This window comes from Chionomys nivalis, chromosome 9 (assembly GCF_950005125.1).
Source record: "Chionomys nivalis chromosome 9, mChiNiv1.1, whole genome shotgun sequence".
NCBI classification, from domain to species: Eukaryota; Metazoa; Chordata; class Mammalia; order Rodentia; family Cricetidae; genus Chionomys; species Chionomys nivalis.
Genome location: NC_080094.1, coordinates 63,435,185 through 63,454,869, shown reverse-complemented (window position 1 = coordinate 63,454,869; position 19,685 = coordinate 63,435,185).

Below are 19,685 nucleotides of genomic sequence, written 5' to 3'. Positions count from 1 at the left end.
CTTTTTGGGTCTGGGATACCTCACTCAGGATAGTATTTTCTATTTCCATCTATTTGCATGCAAAATTCGAGAAGTCATTGTTTTTTACCACTGAGTAGTACTCTAATATGTATATATTCCACACTTTCTTCATCCATTCTTCCATTGAAGGGCATCTAGGTTGTTTCCAGGTTCTGGCTATTACAAACAATGCTGCTATGAACATAGTTGAACAGATACTTTTGTCATATGATAGGGCATCTCTTGGATATATTCTCAAGAGTGGTATTACTGGAACTTGGGGTAGGTTGATCCCAAATTTCCTGAGAAATAGCCACACTGCTTTCCAAAGTGGTTGCACAAGTTTGCATTCCCACCAGCAATGGATGAGTGTGCCCCTTACTCGACAGCCTCTCCAGCAAAGGCTATCATTGGTGTTTTTGATTTTAGTCATTCTGACAGGTGTAAGATGGAATCTCAAAGTTGTTTTAATTTGCATTTCCCTTATCGCTAAGGAGGTTGAGCATGACCTTAAGTGTCTTTTGGCCATTTGAATTTCTTCTGTTGAGAATTCTTTGTTCAGTTCAGTTCCCCATTTTTTAATTGGGTTAATTAGCATTTTAAAGTCTAGTTTCTTGAGTTCTTTATATATTTTGGAGATCAGTCCTTTGTCTGTTGCAGGGTTGGTGAAGATCTTTTCCCAGTCAGTGGGTTGCCTTTTTGTCTTAGTGACAGTGTCCTTTGCTTTACAGGAGCTTCTCAGTCTCAGGAGGTCCCATTTATCCAATGTTGTCCTTAATGTCTGTGCTGCTGGGGATATACATAGGAAGTAATCTCCTGTACTCATATGTTGTAGAGTACTTCTCACTTTTTCTTCTATCAGGTTCATTGTGTTCAGACTGATATTAAGGTCTTTAATCCATTTGGACTTGAGTTTTGTGCATGGTGATAGATATGGATCTATTTTTATTCTTCTACAGGTTGACAACCAGTTCTGTCAGCATCATTTGTTGAAGATGCTTTTTTTCTTCCATTGAATACTTTTAACTCCTTTATCAAAAATCAGGTGTTCTTAGGTTTGTGGGTTAAAGTCAGGGTCTTCTACTCATTTCCATTGATCGACTTCTCTGTTTTTATGCCAATACCAAGCTGTTTTCAATACTGAAGCTCTGTAATAGAGTTTGAAGTCAGGGATGGTAATGCCTCCAGACGATCCTTTATTATATAAGATTGTTTTGGCTATCCTGGGCTTTTTGTTTTTCCATATAAAGTTGATTAATGTCCTCTCAAGATCTGTGAAGAATTTTGATGGGATTTTAATGGGGATTGCATTGAATCTATAAATTGCCCTTGGTAGAATTGCCATTTTTACTATGCTGATCCTCCCAATCCAAGAGCAAGGGAGATCCTTCCATTTTCTGGTATCCTCCTCAATTTCTTTCTTCAAAGACTTAAAGTTCTTGTCAAATAGATCTTTCACTTCCTTGGTTAGAGTTACCCCAAGATATTTTATGCTATTTGTGGCTATCGTGAAGGGTGATGCTTCTCTGATTTCCCTCTCTGCTTCATTATCCTTTGTGTATAGGAGGGCAACTGATTTTTTGAAATTGATCTTGTATCCTGCCACGCTACTAAAGGTGTTTATCAGCTGTAGGAGTTCTTTGCTGGAGTTTTTGGGGTCGCTTATGTACACTATCATATCATCTGCAAATAATGAAAGTTTAACTTCTTCCTTTCCAATTTGAATCCCTTTGATCACCTTATGTTGTCTTATTGCTATCGCTAGAATTTCAAGCACTATATTGAAGAGGTATGGAGAGAGTGGACAGCCTTGTCATGTTCCTGATTTTAGTGGAATAGCTTTGAGTTTCTCTCCATTTAATTTGATGTTAGCTGTCGGCTTGCTATAAATAGTTTTTATTATAGTAGGTACGACCCTTGTATCCCTAATCTCTCTAAGTTCTTTATCATAAAGGGATGTTGAATTTTGTCAAATGCTTTTTCAGCATCTAATGAAATGATCATATGGTTTTTATCTTTCAGTTTATTTATATGATGGATTACATTGATAGATTTTCGTATGTTGAACCAGCCCTGCATCTCAGGGATGAAGCCTACTTGATCATAATGGATAATTTTTCTAATGTGTTCTTGGATTCAGTTTGCCAGTATTTTATTGAGGATTTTCGCATCAATGTTCATGAGTGAGATTGGCCTGTAGTTCTCTTTCTTGGTTGTGTCTTTGTGTGGTTTTGGTATCAGAGTAACTGCAGCTTCATAAAAGGAATTTGGCAATGACTTCTCTGTTTCTATATTGTGAAATACATTAAGGAGTATAGGTATTAGGTCTTTTTGGAAGTTCTGGTAGAATTCTGTATTGTAGCCGTCTGGACCTGGGCTTTTTTTGGTAGGGAGGTTTTTTATAACAGCTTCTAATTCTTTGCCACTAACTTGTCTATTTAGATTGTTCACCTGGTCCTGGTTTAACTTTGGTATATGGTACTTACCTAAGGAAGTGTCCATTTCTTTTACATTTTCCAATTTTGTGGCATACAGGCTTTTGTAGTAAGACCTAATGATTCTCTGAATTTCTTCTGTGTCTGTGGTTATGTCTCCCTTTTTGTTTCTGATCTTATTAATTTGCGTATTCTCTCTCCGCCGTTTGATTCGTTTGGATAGGGGTTTATCAATCTTGTTGATTTTCTCCAAGAACCAGCTTTTTGTTTCATTGATTCTTTGGATTATTTTCTGTGTTTCTATTTTGTTGATTTCAGTCCTCAGTTTGATTATTTCCAGTCTTCTACTCCTCCTAGGTGAGTCTGCTTCTTTTTTTTCTAGAGCTGTCAGGGGGGCTGTTTAGTCTCCAATGTGTGCTTTCTCCGTTTTCTTTAAGTGGGCACTTAGTGCTATGAACTTTTCTCTTAGCACTGCTTTCATAGTGTCTCATAGGTTTGAGTATGTTGAGTCTTCGTTTTCATTGAATTCAAGAAAGACTTTAATTTCTTTCTTTATTTCTTCCTTGATCCAGGTGTGATTCAGTAGTTGACTGTCCAGTTTCCATGAGTTCGTAGCCTTTCTGGGGTAGCATTGTTGTTGAATTCTAACTTTAATCCATGGTGAACTGATAAGACACAGGTGGTTACTAATTTTTTTTGTAACTGTGTAAGTTTGCTTTGTTACCGAGTATGTGGTCAATTTTCGAGAAGGTTCCATGAGCTGCAGAGAAGGTATATTCTTTCCTATTTGGGTGGAATGTTCTATAGATGTCTGTTAAGTCCATTTGATTCATTACCTCCCTTAATCCTCTTATTTCTCTGTTAGGTTTCTGTCTGATTGACCTGTCCATTGGTGAGAGAGGAGTGTTGAAATCTCCTACTATTAGTGTGTGTGGTTTGATGACTGCCTTGAGTTTTAGTAATGTTTCTTTTACATAAGTAGGTGATTTTATATTAGGGGCATAGATATTCAGTATTGAGACTTCATCCTGATGAATTGTTCCTGTTATGAATAAAAAATGTCCCTCTCCATCTCTTCTGATTGATTTTAGTTTGAAGTCAACTTTGTTAGAAATTAGTATGGCCACACCTGCTTCTTTCTTAGGTCTGTTTGCTTGATAAACCTTTTCCCAGCCCTTTACTCTGAGTAGATGTCTGTCTTTGTGGTTGAGGTGTGTTTCTTGTAAACAGCAGAATGTTGGATCCTGTTTTCGTATCCAATCTCTTAGCCTGTGCCTCTTTATAGGTGAGTTGAGTCCATTGATATTAAGTGATATTAATGACCAGTGGTTGTTAACTCCGGTCATTTTTTCTTTCTTTCTTTCTTTTTTTTTTTTGGTAGTAGAGTTTGTGTGTTTCTCTTCTTTGAGTTGCGATGGTGAAGGGTCATTTGATGTCTGAGTTATGGTGGGCATTGTTGGACTCCTTGGGTTGTGATTTTCCTTCAATTACTTTCTGTAAGGCTGGATTTGTGGCTACGTATTGTTTAAATTTGTTTTTATCCTGGAAAATTTTGTTTTCTCCATTTATAGTGAACGAAAGCTTGGCTGGGTATAGTAGTCTGGACTTGCATCCATGGTCTCTTAGTTTCTGCAGTACATCTATCCTAGACCTTCTGGCTTTCATGATTTCCATAGAGAAGTCAGGTGTAAGTCTGATAGGTTTACCTTTATAAGTAACTTGTCCTTTTTCCTTTTCAGCTCTTAATATTCTTTCTTTATTCTGTATGTTTTTTGTTTTGATTATTATATGACAAGGAGATTTTTTTTTTTGATCCAGTCTATTCGGTGTTCTGTATGCTTCTTGGACCTTCAAAGGAATATCTTTCTTCAGGTTGGGAAAGTTTTCTCCTATAATTTTATTAAATATATTTTCTGGACCATTGAGCTGTACTTCTCCTTCATCTATTCCTATTATTCTTAGGTTTGATCTTTTTATTGTGTCCCATATTTCCTGAATGTTTTGTGATGAGAATTTGTTAGTTTTGCTGTTTTCTTTGATCAGTGTGTTTATTTTTTCTATGGTATCTTCAGTGTCTGAGATTCTTTCTTCTATCGCTTGTAATCTGTTGGTAGTACTTGTCTCTGTAGTTCCTGTTCGTTTATCCAAATTTTCCATCTTCACCCTTCCCTCGGTTTGTGTTTTCTTCATTACTTCCATTTCATTCTTCAAGTCTTGAACCGTTTCCCTTACCTGTTTGGTTGCTTTTTCTTGTTTCTCTTGGTTTTCCTGGGTATCTTTGAGAGGTTTATTCATTTCCTCTACCTTTTTCTTTGTAATCTCTCATTGATTATGGCAGTTTTTCACCTCCTGTTTAAGGTCCTCTATTATTTTCATATAATTCACTTTTGAGTCGAATTCTTCTAATTCTTCTGGAATAGGGTGTACAATTCTTATTTCGGGATTCCTGGATTCTGGTGATGTCACGTTGCCTTTCAGGTTGTTGGAGGAATTCTTGCATTGGCGCCTGCCCATCTCTTCCTTCAAATGGAGCCAGGAGAGGCCTGGTGTCTTGGTCCAGTCTTTGCTGTGACTAACTCCCTGGGTGTATCTCCTCAATGTAGGGGCAGGAACCGTTTCCTTCCAGATGGACTCCTCAACACCAAAACATGGAAGCCTGGTAGTCCAATGACCCGCAGACAAAAGGGCAAATGTGGGGGGTAGGGCGGGGTCTAGTAGAACATAGGCAACCCTGCAGCATAAGCTGGAGGTGCATGAACTCCCTTTCGGGGGTTCTTGAGGCCTGCCCGGTAGGCAGGCACTCACCACTCTGAATGGGTAGCCTTAGTATAGGAGCAGGAAGCTGTTCCTCAGCAAAGGACCTTGCAGACAAGGCAGGCTTGGGGGGGCAGGGGGTGTAGGAGTGAAGCCCTGCAGCAGGAGCTGGGGAGAGGGGTTTGTGCTCTCTTCCAGTACAGTCCGCCCCTGAATAGCACACACTCACCCATCCAGGTGGAACTTCTCGGCACCTACACAGGGATGCCTGGAAGCCCAATGAGCCAGGGACAAAGGGAAGAACATGGCAGGCAGGGCGGGTCCAGAAGAGCACACCAGACCCTGCAGCCCCAGCAGCAAGGGCCTCGCTCCCTTGTGGGGGAACTTGAGGCCTGCCAGCTAGTCAGACCCTCCTCACTGCTCTGGGTGGGTAGCCTTAGTGTAGGAGCAGGAAGCTGTTCCTCAGCAAAGGACCTTGCAGACAGGGCAGGCTTGGGGGGGAGGGTTTGTAGGAAAGAAAGCCCTGCAGCAGGAGCTCTAAAGATGTTCTTTGGAAGGAGACTTGTAATTAGGATTTTTGAGGTGCTGTGTACACAGTATATAAAATAAGGACTCAAGATATTGAAACTTACGTATAAATGAATATTAAATTTAAGTGTTTGAAAGATTCTAACAAATATTTTGTTTTTTATCTTTGTAGGCAACCCTGTAGCACAAGCTGGAGGTGCCTGCGCTCCCTTTCCGGGGTTCTTGAGGCCTGCCCGGTAGGCAGGCACTCACCACTCTGAATGGGTAGCCTTAGTATAGGAGCAGGAAGCTGTTCCTCAGCAAAGGACCTTGCAGACAAGGCAGGCTTGGGGGGGCAGGGGGTGTAGGAAAGAAAGCTCTGCAGCAGGAGCTGGGGGAGGGGGGTTTGTGCTCTCTTCCAGGACAATCCGCCCCTGGATAGCACACACTCACCCATCCAGGTGGAACTTCTCAGCACCTACACAGGGATGCCTGGTAGCCCAATTAGCCAGGGACAAAGGGAAGAACATGGCAGGCAGGGCGGGTCCAGAAGAGCACACCAGACCCTGCAGCCCCAGCAACAAGGGCCCTGATCCCTTGTGGGAGACCTTGAGGCCTGTCAGCTAGTCAGACCCTCACAGCTCTGCATGGGTAGCCTTAGTGTAGGAGCAGGAAGCTGTTCCTCAGCAAAAGACCTTGTAGACAAGGCAGGCTTGGGGGGGGAGGGGTGTGTAGGAAAGAAAGCCCTGCAGCAGGAGCTCTAAAGATGTTTTTTGGAAGGAGACTTGTAATTGGGATTTTTGAGGTGCTGTTACACAGTATATAAAATAAGGACTCAAGATATTGAAACTTACGTATAAATGAATATTAAATTTAAGTGTTTGAATGATTCTAACAAATATTTTGTTTTTTATCTTTGTAGGCAACCCTGCAGCACAAGCTGGAGGTGCCTGTGCTCCTTTTCGGAGGTTCCTGAGGGAGGCCTGCCCAGTAGGCAGGCACTCACTGCTCTGGGTGGGTAGCCTTAGTGTATGAGCAGAAAGCTGTTCCTCAGCAAAGGACCTTGCAGACAAGGCAGGCATGGGGGGGAGGGGTGTGTAGGAAAAAAAGCCCTGCAGCAGGAGCCCTAAAGATGTTTTTTGGAAGGAAACTTGTAATTGGGATTTTTGAGGTGCTGTGTACACAATATATAAAATAAGGACTCAAGATATTGAAACTTACGTATAAATGAATATTAAATTTAAGTGTTTGAATGATTCTAACAAATATTTTGTTTCTTATCTTTGTAGGCAACCCTGCAGCACAAGCTGGATTTGCCCCCCGCTCCCTTTCGGGGTTCTTGAAGGAGATCTGCCCTGTAGGCAGGTACTCACCACTCTGAGTGGGTAGCCTTAGTGTAGGAGCAGGAAGCTGTTCCTCAGCAAAGGACCTTGCAGACAAGGCAGGCTTGGGGGGGAGGGGTGTGTAGGAAAGAAAGCCCTGCAGCAGGAGCTCTAAAGATTTTTTTTGGAAGGAAACTTGTAATTGGGATTTTTGAGGTGCTGTTACACAGTATATAAAATAAGGACTCAAGATATTGAAACTTACGTATAAATGAATATTAAATTTAAGTGTTTGAATGATTCTAACAAATATTTTGTTTTTTATCTTTGTAGGCAACCCTGCAGCACAAGCTGGAGGTGCCTGTGCTCCCTTTCGGGGGTTCCTGAGGGAGGCCTGCCAGGTAGGCAGGCACTCACTGCTCTGGGTGGGTAGCCTTAGTGTATGAGCAGAAAGCTGTTCCTCAGCAAAGGACCTTGCAGACAAGGCAGGCATGGGGGGGAGGGGTGTGTAGGAAAAAAAGCCCTGCAGCAGGAGCCCTAAAGATGTTTTTTGGAAGGAAACTTGTAATTGGGATTTTTGAGGTGCTGTGTACACAATATATAAAATAAGGACTCAAGATATTGAAACTTACGTATAAATGAATATTAAATTTAAGTGTTTGAATGATTCTAACAAATATTTTGTTTCTTATCTTTGTAGGCAACCCTGCAGCACAAGCTGGATTTGCCCCCCGCTCCCTTTCGGGGTTCTTGAAAGAGATCTGCCCTGTAGGCAGGTACTCACCACTCTGAGTGGGTAGCCTTAGTGTAGGAGCAGGAAGCTGTTCCTCAGCAAAGGACCTTGCAGACAAGGCAGGCTTGGGGGGGAGGGGTGTGTAGGAAAGAAAGCCCTGCAGCAGGAGCTCTAAAGATTTTTTTTGGAAGGAAACTTGTAATTGGGATTTTTGAGGTGCTGTTACACAGTATATAAAATAAGGACTCAAGATATTGAAACTTACGTATAAATGAATATTAAATTTAAGTGTTTGAATGATTCTAACAAATATTTTGTTTTTTATCTTTGTAGGCAACCCTGCAGCACAAGCTGGAGGTGCCTGTGCTCCCTTTCGGGGGTTCCTGAGGGAGGCCTGCCCGGTAGGCAGGCACTCACTGCTCTGGGTGGGTAGCCTTAGTGTATGAGCAGAAAGCTGTTCCTCAGCAAAGGACCTTGCAGACAAGGCAGGCATGGGGGGGAGGGGTGTGTAGGAAAAAAAGCCCTGCAGCAGGAGCCCTAAAGATGTTTTTTGGAAGGAAACTTGTAATTGGGATTTTTGAGGTGCTGTGTACACAATATATAAAATAAGGACTCAAGATATTGAAACTTACGTATAAATGAATATTAAATTTAAGTGTTTGAATGATTCTAACAAATATTTTGTTTCTTATCTTTGTAGGCAACCCTGCAGCACAAGCTGGATTTGCCCCCCGCTCCCTTTCGGGGTTCTTGAAGGAGATCTGCCCGGTAGGCAGGTACTCACCACTCTGAGTGGGTAGCCTTAGTGTAGGAGCAGGAAGCTGTTCCTCAGCAAAGGACCTTGCAGACAAGGTAGGCTTGGGGGGGTGGCGGTGTAGGAATGAAAGCCCTGCAGCAGGAGCTGGGGGAGGGGGATTTGTGCTCTCTTCCAGTACAGTCCGCCCCTGGATAGCATACACTCACCCATCTAGGTGGAACTTCTCAGCACCTACACAGGGATGCCTGGTAGCCCAATGAGCCAGGGTCAAAGGGAAGAACATGGCAGTCAGGGCAGGTCCAGAAGAGCACAGCAAACCCTGCAGCCCCAGCAGCAGGGGCCCCGCTCCCTTGTGGGGGACCCTGAGGCCTGCCAGCTAGTCAGACCCTCCTCACTGCTCTGGGTGGGTAGCCTTAGTGTAGGAGAAGGAAGCTGTTCCTCAGCAAAGGACCTTGCAGACAAGGCAGGCTTGGGGGGGAGGGGTGTGTAGGAAAGAAAGCCCTGCAGCAGGAGCTCTAAAGATGTTTTTTGGAAGGAAACTTTTAATTGGAATTTTTGAGGTGCTGTGTACACAGTATATAAAATAAGCACTCAAGATATTGAAACTTATGTATAAATGAATATTAAATTTAAGTGCTTGAATGATTCTAACAAATATTTTGTTTTTTATCTTTGTAGGAACTGACAACCAACCATATTTTTATTGACAAATAATAAACAATTTGAAACAATTGGACGAGTTTCTATAGCAGATAAGAAAATGGATTATCTACTGTTTAACAACCTCTCTCATGTGCATGCATGCATGTGTGTATGCATGTGTCTGTATGTCTGTGTCTTCCCACCTATCTCTAATTGTATTTATGACATCTGTATATCAGTTGACAAAGGATATGTCATAGATCTTTTTATACAGGGTTCTAAGTGGTGCTGCTGAATTATATGTTTCTGTTATTCAGCTGAGGTCAGATTTCTCCTACATCTCATCTCCTTGCCATCTCACCAACATTTCTATTACAGATATGTGGTGTATACACACACACACAGAGATGCACAGACACACGTGTGCGCTCACACACATGCACAGACACAAACACACATGGATGGTGTAGACAAGAGCTAGGGCCCCTTACACTATTCTCTTCATAGAGCTGCATTTATGTAACGGTCAGCATTCAAACAGAGAAGATAGCTAGTTGAGTCTGCATTTAACCTGATTTGAAGTAATAAGGAAATTGAGAACACCTTAAGACCACTATCATGAAATCAGGTATAACATTGAAATGTCAGACATTTACACTGAACCCTCCTGAAATGGGAAAGCTGGTAACAAGCTGCCATAGGAAAATCATATTCTACAGACATAACAAACTGATACACATTAGAAAAAAATTTCTTAATTGCAATATTGTCCTTTGCAGTGAGTATTTAATTCATATAGAAATGTTAGGATTGCTAATATCAAATGTAAATCTCTTTTGTAATCTACTTTATAATAATCATATTTTATCTAAAATCTATTTTATATCTTACTTTATATTTCAGTATTGAGAGATTATTATCCATTATATATTAGATGTGGCTTATAGAAACTTTTATATAAATAAATGAATAAAAATGTATATGAGTAAAGCAAGAATTGTAGGCATGCCAATATTCTGGAAATAAAAAAAAGGTTAAGAAATTTTTTTTCAAAACTGTATATGTTCAATATAACATACTCAATTATAAATAAAATGCTTTATTAAATATTCCATGATTGTGTTTCCAAGCTGCTTGAAATCAGTAGTCTGTCACTGGAAAATAATAAGCAAATAAGTAAATAAATAAATGCCAAATTTTACTGAGTTGAAATCTTATACTCATGATCTCCTGATCTATAGAACATCCTAACATCTCAGATAATCATTTCAAAAGCTATCGCAACAATTCAGTTCTATCCTAATACTTCATGAGTTTGCAGGTACTGTAGAAATAGACTGAATTCCTGGGAATTCCATAAGCAATAGAGGAGAGGGTGCCTGAAATGGCCTTGCCCTGTAGTCAGACTGATGATTATCTTAAATATCACCATAGAACCTTCATCCAACAACAGATGGAAATAGAGGTGGAGACCCACATTGGAGCACTGGATTGAGCTCCAAGGTTTAGTTGAAGAGTGAAAGGAGTGAGGGTATGAGCAAGGAGGTCAAGACCATGAGGGGCTCATCCACTGAGACAGTTTGCCTGAGCTAATGGGGGTTCACCCACTCCAACTAGATTGGGAGTGAATGAGCATGGGATCAAACTAGTCCCTCTGAATGTGGTTGACAGTTGGAGCAGACTGGGAGGCCAGTGACAGTGGTACTGGGATGTGTCTCTGCTGCATGTACTGGCTTTTGGGGATCCTATTCTCAAGAGGACAGGATAGCCTCTTATCGCTTTACAGAACATCATCAAAACTGTATCAAAACTCTATCGCTAGGTGGCCAAAGGGAGCTGCCCTTTATTAGACATTCAGTTGTCAATGTGTTGTTCCTTATTGTATGCAGCAACCTCTCCGTATCCCATTGCCTTCTATATCAAGTGACCATAGAATAATCATCACCATCAACATGCAAAGTTCCTAGCGTGCCCCACTTTTATTTCATGGCAACCAGTAGGCCAAAGAGAAAGTGACCCAGGATAGAATGAATACATTAAAATCAGGTCCTTGGTAAAGTATCATTTGATTGGCAAAATGAAGATAGATGAGAATATAGAGTGCAGATTTCTATTGAAATTTCAACTGGCAAGTTAAGTTAAAAAGCTTTCTGTAATAGTGCATACTGCCCTAGCCAGAAACCTTCAGTTTTGGGGGGATGGGGAAACATCACATCAGCCCATTTGACAGAGTACTGAAAAAGGAAGCTAAAGAGGAATAGGACCAACATTCACAGAAGCAAGGGTGATAAGGAACTTACCCAGTCTACCTCAGCAAGTCTGACTACTGAAATTTTAAGACTAATACCCATGCCAGTCATTTTATCCAACCAAAAGAGCACCAGGGTTGTTGAGAATATTATAGTGGATCATATAGGCTCTACAAAATAGAAGAAAGTAGGAGAATATTGATTTTGTTCACCTTTTTGAAGAGATTCTTTTGCTTCTTTATAAACAAGATGACTTTTTGATTTAGGGCCAATGCAGAACTCAAGAGTTGATATGTTGAGACCATCTTTCTTAAATTAGATTCTAGCCTGACTTCCCTCCATGAATTGTGCAAGAACACGCCTTAGAGTAAATATGAGAAGAACTTTAGCGTAAACTTTTAAAGAGGTAAAACAACTTAAAAGTGACTACTATGAAGTAGTAGTAGAAACAAGTCTTAAATTTGGGTAGCAATAAAATGGTAGCTGCAAGACATTATGGCTTGGGAAAATATTACAACCCAAAGCCATCAGGAGCTTTAGGGTAGCAGCCCAAAACAACAAACCTACAGGTAGTTTAGAGGGATACCAAGAGTAGGTCTCCTATCTGAAAGATCTTAGAGATTGGAATCTCAGGTCTCTAGTGACTGAGGCAGGAATGACTCTCTCTGCCTACAACTGCAGAAGTTTCAGGTGAGGGAGAACGCTCTTTGTGGTTAGGAAACTCAGATCCCTTTGAAGAAGCCTGAAACTTGGGAAGCAGGCAAGTCAGTGTCTCCATAGTGCTAGTTCACCCTGAAGGCTTCACATCTTTCTCTGTTGACTTCCATTAACAAAATGTACCTAAAGCTAGAGGAGAGCCTAATTTATTTAGGATCTTCTGGTCCCTGATTGGCTGAATCCTTGACCATATCCATCCAATCACAGAAGAGTTGTAAGATGGCTAGAGTTGCCTTTGCAGGTCTGTATTGATTTTTACCACCTAATCTTACTATAAACTCTGCCTGCCAAAAGCTGTGGGATTCTTGTGCAGCTACTACTGCTGCGGATTTTTCTTTTCTTTGTGAGTGGCATAACCCTATCTTGAGTTTCTCCACTTAGCAAAGAGACCCATATTGGGTGAGAAGCCAAGCATAGAGCAAGGATGTCTGTACTGTGGGCCATTTCTACCCCAGTCACTTGGTGCTTTTGGAACTTTGAAGCCTCTAGAATTATGCAACCATATGACATCTACTCTTAAGGCAATTGCAAAGATTTAAAGTTTCTTTTAGTTTAAAGCTTGTAAAAATTAAAATTATATTTCCTGGCTGAATTTGAATTATGGAATTCAGAGCTTGTTAAATGTAATAAAAAGAATATATTTGTTCACCTCCTCATATAGAAATTGTAGCAAATAAATGAGTATACTTGATAAAAAGTGTGATTTGCTAACTGTTTTTGAAAGTAGACAGTTAGTCAGTGATATTAAACCTAGGCTCTTTAGCAAAGCTGACATATTGGTTGTAGGTACATAAGTGATTTCAAGTCACCGAGACAACCTTTCCTAAGTTAAGTTATTCAACAATCATTTTACTTTGTGATGTTGTCCTTTTGCTTTTGTTTATTTGTAAACTATTTTGTCATAGCAGAATATTTAGTGTCGATCTCACTGGAGTTTGAATTTTCAGAAGATTCCATTAAGAGACTTGAATTATTGAGATTTGTGGCTTTTGCTACCTTTGGTAGTAGTCTATAGAGGTAAAAAAGAAATGAGATAGGGCAAAGTGGCCACAAGCATTACATTCCTGAAGCTAGTTGGTATTAAGTTCATTCAAGATCACTAGAATTATTAAATGTGAAGGTATGGAATCTGCGCTATCAGCCTTATTATATGTAAAGCATCTAAGTACAAGGATGCAATCTGATTTTCCCACCGTTAGATAGTATGCTGATATACAGCCAGAATCCTTAATCAACGTCTTCCTTTCCCAGTTCATTGCTAGTTTAAGAAATGGTTAGGCAACTGACTTAGTTACTTATCTATTCCTGTGCAGTCAACATTACCAAGGCACCTGTACAAGAAAGATTATTTGGGGTTTACAGGTCCAGATGGATAGAGTCCATGACCCTAATGGTGGACACATAGAAGCAGGCATGTAGCCACGGTGCTAGAGAGGGAGGTGAGAGCTTACATTTTGATCCATAGGCATAAGGTAAGGCATCTAACTGTGAATGGCATACATTTCTGAGCCCTCATGATCCGCATCATATAATACACCACTTTCAACAAAGTCAATCCTACCAATCCTTCCAAAACAGTTCTACCAAGTGGGAAGCAAGTATTTAAGTATTTGAAACTATAGGACCATTCCCATTTAATCGACTAGACAAAATATCTTTTCCTTAAAATATATAGAATTTTTAAAATTTGAGATTTTAATAATTACACTAGAACAAAGTCAACCTAGCCACGTGCCGCTCTATTATTGGTGGAAAATAAGATTAAAATATCACTGATTGAAAGGAAATAGAATTACTTATTCCATTTTATACTAGGCAGACTTAGCTATATTTTATAATTATTCCAGATAGATATACATATACCTTTGATAAAAGATATACTTTTTTGTCTACATTTATCAATAGGTATCAGGAATATTTTCCCAGTAAATAAATATTTTTACACATAATATTTTAAGAGGTTATTTAGTATTATAGTGTTACTCTTATGACTGGCTTGTCATGTTTACATAGAGACCACAGGAAGTATCTCATTCTTCAGAGATCAATCATATATTATTCCCGAAATGTAAAGTTGTATTTATAAAAGCTGCTTTCTCTTTTTTTCATTTTGAACTCTGCATTTGTTAAAGTAATTTTTCATTCAATATATTTTGATCATGTTTGACTTTCTCCCATCATCCCCAGAACCTTCCTCTTTCCCTCTCTAACCAACTTTATATTCTCCCCCTGTTCTCTTCTCTCTCCACTCTCAAACAAAATCATAAAACTATCAAAAAAGCAATAGGGTCAAAGTACCAAAACTCAAAAAAGAACACAGTAAAAGAATGCAATTTATTTTCTATTATCCAACTATTCCTGGACAAAGGACTTGTTTTCCATTCCTACATTCTTAGGCAATAGTAAAATGTTGACAGAGGTTTCTGTCTTGCCCAGTTCCCTCAGTTGTAATGTTCCAAAGAAATCACACAGAGATCTACATTAATTATAAAGTGATTGACCTAGTATCTCAGGTTTCTTATTAACTCATAACTTATATTAGCCCATAATTCTTGTCTGTGTTAACCATGTGGCTTGGTACTTTTTTTTGGCAAAGCAGTCACATCTTTTTGCTCTGTGTCTGGCTTACTCTGTGTCTGGGCGAGGACTGCAGAGTGTTTCCTCTTCCCTGGATTCTCTTTGCTCCACCTCTATTTCCTGCATAGTCATCCCACCTATACTTCCTGCCTGGCTACTGGCCAATCGGCATTTATTTATAAAACAGGTTACAGGGTATAGACCATTGTCCCACAGAAGTAAAACATAGGTTTAAATCAGTATGGCAGAAGCATAGCTACAAAAAAAAAATAAAATAAAATAAAAAATACAAAAATACTTGGTATCCCTCAGTCAGTGTTGCAAAGTTCTTGTTTTGCTAGGAAAATCATGGAAACTGCAAAACTGTGATAGAATTGTTACTATGATCAGAGTTTTAATTGAAAAGCTGGTGAAGATGCATAATAATAACTAACTAATTCACAGTTACTACATTATTAAGTTTAAAAAAATAACCACAACAGTAGTTTGGTTTGTGATGTATAAGATTATCTAACTGGCAGAAACAGGATGGTAGAACAATACAAAGCCATAGATCATCTATGAATTTCAAAGGATAATCCACACATAGATTTATATTTGAAAAGCTTGCTGCTAAAGTCTTTTGCCAAATAACACATTTTGAAGATCAGAGATAAACTGCTTTGGGAACTCCTTCAGCCAATAGCTTTAAAATACTGGCTCACTCTGGGTGTGGCCACATTTACTATATATACAGATGTGGAAACATGCACAGTCCCTTGGCTACTGGATTCAGTTCCTGTCCTCATGCAGAAAACAGCTAATCTGTGAGTTTACCCTCTAAATAAAGATACCTTATTTTACTCCATTCTGAGCTAGTGTGGGACTACTTTATTATAAACAGCTACAATAAACCATTCATTCATCTAGTATATATAATCAAGTTTTACACGTTGATACTTTTTCAGATGGAATTGCACAAAATCAAGTCAAAGTATACTTTAAATGATTGACTCTTAAGTGAAGAATAGAGCACATGCTGGCTTAGAACTTATATATACATAGCTCATGTTAGGAACATTACAAAAATGCTATGAAGTAATAACATCAATGGGAATAATACAGTTCACTGAAAATGGATATGGATGAAGAAAGTTTTCATACAAGAAATGACATTCTATATGGTGCTTTGAAGAATAAATAAGCATTGGAAAAAAACTTCAAGAGCTTAAAAACAATCATTCCAAAGGGAAAGAAATATAGCAGCAAACACAGAGATGTCTGGAAGGAAGAAAACCATTATCAAAACATACTTATTTTAAAAAGCATTGGAGAAAGGACTAAGAGCACAAATGGACCTCTGTTAATGGTCAATTAGTGGACAGAAATTCAATTATCATTTCTTTTTTCAACTGAGAGAAAATATTTAAACATTTTTAGAGGAATAGTTTATCTACATGTAGTTACAGTTCTTTTAACATGTACAAAACTTAAGATACCATTCCATAATTGAGGTTGTAGACAAAGTACTTGTTGACAAACTAAAAGGGTATTTATTCCACAGGTGCCTTCTTATTGAAACATTGAGCAGGAACATAAAATATAGACTTTATATAATAAATTATCACATTCATTTTCTAATTCTCTAGTTCTATTGATGCTATCTTCTCAAATAAATCATTGTCTCAAAACTGCTGGGTAAAACTTAGAACTCAGGAGGCCCAACTCAGACAAGGTTGATGATATTGACTTTCCTCCACTGCTTTCTCTTAGTCATCTATTAGACTTGTCATTTCTGAATGATGAGCACCAGTGTGAATATCAGCAGGACTGGCCTGATTAATTCTATTATTATACTGTTCCTGAATCCAGGTCAATAGGCTTCGGAGAAAGTAATTGTTAAATTACTCTTTACCCTTCCTGTTATTCTTTTCAAATGCTCAGTTGAGACTGTAATAATTATGGAGGAATTTGAGACTAAAATTTTGTCAACACATTAAATATATAATAAATATATATAATATAATAACTTAAATATGTTTCTGAAGAGATTTTACAGTTTGGTAATTCATTTCTTTTTACTTTACAAGAATAAATAATGAAGCCTATGGAAAAGGAGATAAACTCTCTGTTCTATGAAGAAGATAGTTTACTAATCAATACTCAATCTAACCTTAAGGTGGTCATGTTTCTCTGTAGTATCTCCTGGGGAGAGAGCTCTCTCTTTATTCCTTGCTGTTTGTGGGTGGATGCTTTACAAAATTCGTTTGTGTTTTCATTCTTCCATTATTACATCAAATAATTTAATTTGAATCTGTAACTGCAAAGGCAGATTCTATTTATGTAGCTGTTCAGAAAATGAGAACAGAGGGCAACATTAATCTTAATTAAGGATGCCGATTCATGACCCATACAGGCAGATAGAGCACAGCATAGACAGATAGAGAATATCTTATATCTATTAAAGTCATCTTGCAAGATTCAAAACTAAGCACCCACAAGTTATGTACAAAATAGAATTCCTAAGTTCTCCGGGAGGAAAGATGCGGCAGAGGGGCTGGGAGATTGCTTAAAGACAGAAACAGGAGGAGAATTTTCAACTGTAAGAGATGGAGAGAGTGTTCCTTGGGTCAATGCCTAAAGAAAAAAAAAAAGAAAAATTATATAAAGATATACATGAGAGGTTTGAGGGGGAAATGTAGATGAATGTATGATTTAATATGTATTGTTGGCATAAGTACCAAAAAAAATAAAGGGGTGTATTTAAAGTATAAGTCCTAATTGCAATTTGTTAAAATAATGACTCTGGACATTTTGGGCTGTTTCTGTAGTTATTTTTATATTGCACAAAACATTAAAAATCATACTGTATATGGAACTAATAATGATATTGACTGAAAAATACATAAATACAATTTTATCAAAGCATTAAAATTTGGAGAATGTTTTGAAACCAAGAGCTGTAAGAAAAAGCAATCTAACACAGTTTAGTCTTCCTACTGAGGCAACTTAATGCACACTGCTAAATGATTTACAATGGAGATGACAGCCTAAAAATATTTCTCTAGATTGCAGGAAAATTTGTTTTCAGTAAGGCGATTGCTCCAATTCCTCTTGTTCACTTTCCTCCCATGATACATAAACACTTTGTTTTTACTTGCACAGGCATGCACTGCACACACACACACACAACACAACACACACACACACACACACACACACATTTCCCATTCTCTTTTACAATGTCTTGCCTATCAAGCAGATGGAGCTTAAAATTTCCCCAGCCCCTCACAAAGCTGTTTCTCTAGCAACCTTCGCTAAAACCTAAAAGACTGATTTCAAAACAAGCAAAAAATGTTCTTTAAATCCCATGCTAATCAATCTGGCAGTACAACCTCATTTATTTTGTTAAAAAGAAAAATAACCAAATATGTATGAAGACAGTTTAATCATAGCTATACCACAGAGGTGAATGGAGTGGAGATTATTTTAAATTTGTTGCTTAAAAATAATCAGTCTATTTGGAAAATCTCAATTCATTTCTAATTCAAACTGCTATGCTGTTTCCTTTCTCCTGCCAACTTCTGGTCAGAAGATCAGTTGGAGACAATCAGTGATTATCAGGAGAGGTTCTAAGAGGTCGAGGTGCGACATCTAACACCTGGAAGTATCTTCTAGAAACAGAAGCTTTAAATTCCTTTCTATGAGCTAGCTTCATGATAACTATTTGAATTGGATGATTGCATCTCAAAGTTATTACTTATTTCAGTAGTTTGAAACTATTAAAAGCAAATCAGATCTCTAACCAAATCACTGTGACAAGGATTTATTGTGTGTTAGTTTCCTTCTATGAATTAGTTCTCAAATATACTGCCTGGTTTTAGCCTCACGTGAGGTTGGGGTTGTCTCTAATTCTCATTAATTATAGGACATCTGAATGAACTATGAGTTCAGGTTTACCATCATCTTGACTTCAGGTGACATAACCAGAAAAACAAAACCAGTCTCAAGATGGTTATTTATTGCTCCTGGATTCGGTTTAATTGTCTTGAAAAGTAGTTGTATAAAAGTATTTCTGTTTACTTTCTTTTATTTCTAGATTATGATATATTACATCATTTTCCCATTCTTTTCCTCTCTCTAATCCCTCCCATACTTCCTTCCTTGTCCTCTTTCAAATTCATGAACTCTTTGAATATTGTTATTACTTGCATGTTTGTTTCTCTCTATATGTATATATTTCTAAATAAAACATGCTCAATCTGTATAATGCTACTTGCATATATTCTTTTGGGGTTGACCATTTGGTACTGGATAACCAATTGTTATCTTCCCAAAGAAAAATTATTTCTCAGCATTCCTTAATTTCCTGTAAGGTGGTGTTCTCTTGGGATTCACCTGTCCAGTTTGGTATGTCCACTGGTGCTGTTTGGGCAGCTGATAACTTTCCCAGTTATGTTTATGAGACTGTATGGGTGTGGTTTCTGCCCTGACTAAGAGATTCAGCCTTAAAGCAAACTCCCTAATCTTTTGCCTCTTAGAACCTTTCTTTCCCAATTCTTCCACAGTGCTCCCTGAGCCAGAGATGTGGGAGTTGTTTTACAGATGTATCCACTGAATTTGTACTCCTTTAAAAAGATTTGTTTTTATTTATCTGATGTGTATAGTGCTTTACCTGCACATGGTGTATGTGGAACACATGTGTTTGGTGTCCTCAGAGACTCTAATGCTCCCTAGTGTTAAAGAAAATTGTGAACTTCCAACTTAGTGCTGAGGCCAAAACTGATTCATCTGAAAGAGCAGCAAGTGCTGTTTAACTCCCTTACCATCTGTTCAGTCACCTATCATGTCTTTTTGGAGACAATGGATAAGATCTTTGCTAGATCTTCATTTCACAATAGACATGCTTGAGTCTATAATCTGTGGCATAGCAGTTCCTCTGTGTGTGTGTGTGTGTGTGTGTGTGTGTGTGTAGCTACTACTCATTGGTCAATATCATGGCATATTCTTTGA